This window comes from Penaeus vannamei, chromosome 25 (assembly GCF_042767895.1).
Source record: "Penaeus vannamei isolate JL-2024 chromosome 25, ASM4276789v1, whole genome shotgun sequence".
Lineage (NCBI taxonomy): Eukaryota > Metazoa > Arthropoda > Malacostraca > Decapoda > Penaeidae > Penaeus > Penaeus vannamei.
In genome coordinates, this window is record NC_091573.1 from 20,022,400 (window position 1) to 20,027,399 (window position 5,000).

A 5,000-nucleotide genomic window follows, 5' to 3' on the forward strand; every position below is an offset into this window, starting at 1 on the left:
GCCCTGCTTGGCGAGCCTTTTGGGCTCCCTTTGCCCACAACTGCACAAGCACGAGACACAGCCACGCTACCAGCCACTTCAACCAATAAAGAAAGAAACCAGAATTGTGTCGCCATAGCCCACCAAAGAAAGTCAGGGGAAAACAAAAACCCTGACAACTGGTGGCAGACGGCGGGATGTCCATCTATGCTGCTGCGACACAAATTCCATGCCTCCTCCACGATGCACCTCCGAAAACTACGCCGTGGGCACTTCTTTTCTTTCCCCTTTCTTCGCCTATGTGTGCATGCCGTACTATTTTATATATATATATATATATATATATATATATATATATATATATATATATATATATATATATATATATATATATATATATAAGTGCAGCGACGTTTTCAAGTATCTGAACAAGTGTCCGTGCAAAGAGGATTTTCTCTTTTCTGCTATCTACCTTGTTGTTTTTTGTCATGGAATCAATATCTAATCTTATCACGCGAGTTATTTCTTTCCTTGGCGTGTTTTTTTTTTTTTTTAATCTAACTCGATCATGCTATAATTAATGCATAGATTCGTTGTATATCCCTCTTGATATTTTAATGTGGGTGAACTATACCGTACATTTTTCTTTAAATTAATCATACTAAGCCACGTGGCTAGAGGTATAAGTATTACCATATTCTTGGCACCCATCTTATAGTCAGAGAGCCCAGAGAGAATTAATCAGCATGTCGAGTACAAAAGGTTTGACACCTGGGTTGAACACCTAAGGGGCCATGGATCCCTAAACGGCCATTCTTAAGTGAACACGTTGTGGGTTTGGCCACTTAAAAACGACCTAATTAATGTTAATTACCGCTTTTAATCAGCATGTTGAGTACATCAGTGAAACCTTTACAAAATATACTTTATGGCATGCTAATATCATATTGGTAATTCTTGTGTCGCTTTTGTGGAAAAAGCCACTTAAGAAGAGGTCAAAGGTAGTGAACCGCCCAAATTCCGTCTTCCGGTACCTTTAAAATGACTGTTACTCCCTTACTATTTGGGGTACTGGTTCCAAGATTGGACTTCAAATGTAGATTTTAATGGGAGGAATAAGGATCACTTGTTTAATCATCCATTCTCGAGTACCGTTATTACACAAAACAAAAAAGGTGGAAAAACGGGTACCCTTTTTACTCCCACTGGCTTTAAAGTTTTATCAGCATGGTTGAGTACATCCATGAAGCCTACACCAAAATGTTCTTCTACCAACAAATAATAAGAATCAATCATTCTTGTGTCAAAATTTTGGACAAATCCACTTAAGAACAACGGACAGGTCAAAGTGCACTCCTTGACCCAACCAAAGGTTTCAATCATCATGCGGAGCACATCAATAAAAATTGCAGGATATGTTCCCTGAGACATCTTGACAGCATCCAAGCCTTTCTTAAGTATCTCCATGCTGAATATGACAACTTAAGAACTTTAAATCGGGCATTATAGTGACCCCCAATTGTATAGTATCATTTGACATGCCTGTGTGGCGGTAATAACCAGTAACGAAATGGAAATAAACAAATATTTAATACAAAAAATATATGAAAACACATTATGGTACATAAAAACATAAAATGTAATAGATTTCATACTGAACTGTGGTACTAACAATGATTATTGACTGTACGCAGATATAGCACACGAATAGAAAATAGAACGCTGATAGATATTTGGTAGTCATTGGTAATTTGTCAAAGAGCGAAAGTAAAAAGAAATAGAATGGCGTGAGTTGCAATTAATAAGCTAAGGGGATGAGGAGTGGGTGGACAGAAGGCTAAGGGAAGGATGGGGGGGAGGGTCTGGTAAGTAGGCGAGGGTGGGAATGTGGATTGAGCTCAATGAAAATAATTACCGCTCTGAGTGCACGGAAAGAACATTCACACTAATAACAATAAACACGGTAATTACAATATTAATCAACTACTATACGAAATCATAAAAAATGGTACTTTGTTTAGTACGTAAAATGAGCTGCAGAATAGACTAAGGCTTGCAGAGCAATGCATGATGCAAGCGGGTTTGGGTCAGCTTCCCGTATCTGAGAGCCTAAAGACAACCCTCGTGGTTGTAAATTATATATACTTCCAATAAATTCCCTGAGGAAAGGTGATGATGGACCCAACATAGAAGGGGATCATCGACGAGCTCATACGCAGAACGCAAATTGGGCGTCCCATCTTCTTGGGGAATACCACGTGTAGTCTTTAAGAAGGGCGCGACGCGGCGCTTAGATCGCCTTTAGCAATGTGTGCAGCTAAGCACATACAGGAAAAGTTCATTAACTAGTTACATGTCCATACCCAGCTGGGGGTCGTCACCGAGGACGACCTCGAGGACGAGGTTCGTGATTAAGATTGATTAATGAAGAAAATGTTCGAAAATCAGGTCGGCATACTAACGATTATCGAATGAAAGGAAAGAAATGGAAAATCGATAGGATAACCAAGGTGATTTCGTATTCAATCAGTCATGAAAGCGAAGGTTACGAACAGTATGAAATCGTAGTAGCTGTATAATATAATTAATCACTAACACAGAGATAACTGAATTGAAATATAAATACAATAGCTTGAATGTATTTTTCGGTCGTCAGATGTCTATAAGTAGGTACCTTCTTACCTAAGATCAAGTAAGGTCATTATCCAAACATTCGCTAAAAATAGCAATAGCTAGTAGATATAAAATTAAATAATAATATGAAAAACAAGTACACAATAATCTATAAATCAAATAATAAAATTACCAATAAATGAAACGAAAGATTTACCTTCATACAATATAAATTAAAGAAAAAATGTATCTATATAAAAGACGAATAATTAGCGAAATATACTTCGGAATATACTATAATAACGTAAAATCATACAATTTAATTTGTTGAATTTTGCTGATACTATTACAGCTCCTAGATATATTCATGCAAAAGTAAATTTATTACTCTATTGTAAATCGTCGCGTTATATAAATGAAATGAAATTTCAGAAAAAAAATGTGGAGAATAATTCGAAATAATACTGACAAGTCATAAAAGGTGAGATATGTCATTGTTTGACCTGACCTGACGACCTGAATAACCATGTGTGAAGTGACCACACTGAAAAAAGGTATAAAAGTTTTTTAGTATAAGAATAACTGAATTCAATATTCATATAAAAATACGAATAAACAAGACACTGTTTGTATAAATATATATACGAAAAGAAAATCTCAAACGTTCGAAATGCAAATATAACAGTTCGGATAATATGACGCAATGATTTATAAAGATTGTAAAGGTCAGTAAGAGAGGTCACTCGTGGTCAATATATAGTCATTAAGACTAGAGCAGGCGAGATGGATATTACATTTACCAAATTTAGCGTATTATATTTTATTTTAATTAAATATCACAACAAAAATTTAAAAATAATTTAATGCTAGTGGCCTGAACAGAAATATTGAAAATAGGTAGAGAGCGAAGAGAAATAGGGGGGTATGGGAGAGGGAGGGTAGGGGACGGGGTTGGGAAGCGTAGGGAAAGAGGCATTTGTTTGCTCATAATTCCACTATTTAAATACTCAAAAACATCCCAGAAATGCGTAATCAAACCGAGCCGAAAAATGCACAATAATAATAAATGAAATTAACATCGATATAGCATCGGTTAATACAATGGGAGATAATGAGAATAAGATGGGTGCCAAGAATATGGTAATACTTATACCTCTAGCCACGTGGCTTAGTATGATTAATTTAAAGAAAAATGTACGGTATAGTTCACCCACATTAAAATATCAAGAGGGATATACAACGAATCTATGCATTAATTCTAGCATGATCGAGTTAGATTTAAAAAAAAAAAAACGCCAAGGAAAGAAATAACTCGCGCGGTAAAATTAGATATTGATTCCATGACAAAAAACAACAAGGTAGATAGCAGAAAAGAGAAAATCCTCTTTGCACGGACACTTGTTCAGATACTTGAAAACGTCGCTGCACTTATATAAAAAAAAAAAAATAGTACGGCATGCACACAGGCGAAGAAGGGAAAGAAAAGAAGTGCCCACGGCGTAGTTTTCGGAGGTGCATCGTGGAGGAGGCATGGAATTTGTGTCGCAGCAGCATAGATGGACATCCCGCCGTCTGCCACCAGTTGTCAGGGTTTTTGTTTTCCCCTGACTTTCTTTGGTGGGCTATGGCGACACAATTCTGGTTTCTTTCTTTATTGGTTGAAGTGGCTGGTAGCGTGGCGTGGCTGTGTCTCGTGCTTGTGCAGTTGTGGGCAAAGGGAGCCCAAAAGGCTCGCCAAGCAGGGCGTGTGTGGGGAGATTCCCAGAGGGACCCATCAAGGTCAGCCCGTGACCCGAGATCGAATGTGTTGTAGCTTTCAAGACTGGGTTGGGGGTCTCTAGCGTTGGGGACGTGGGTAAGTAATCCTTCTTCCTCAGTGAGTGTGTGCGTGTGTGTGTGTGTGTGTGTGTGTGTGTGTGTGTGTGTGTGTGTGTGTGTGTGTGTGTGTGTGCGTGCGTGCGTGTGTGTGTGTGTGTGTGTGTGTGCTACATGCCGTACACCCACACACACACACACATACTTGCATTTATAAGTGGAAACATACATCAGTTAATCCTTATCACGAGCATAAAAGTGAAAAAATTATGAAGAGCAAACAACATACTGTCAGATATGGAAAAAGTAGATGCAACCTAATACTAACCCTCAGTGAAAAAGACCAATGGTCTACTCCATGTGTATAAAACCCTGTATATGTACATATGCATACGTTTGCCCAATTTGCATACAATATAAATCAGCGTTCATAATTGCTAGCACTTGGCTGGCCACCTGCACAGCACACACTGGGTGGCTGATGATGTGACGAGCGCCACTTGGCCCGCTGGCTCGTCTGCGCGGGAGGAGGCCGAGCGGCGCCGCCAGGGGGCCAGCTGGCGCGAGGTGATGCTCTGACCCCGTTTAGCCAA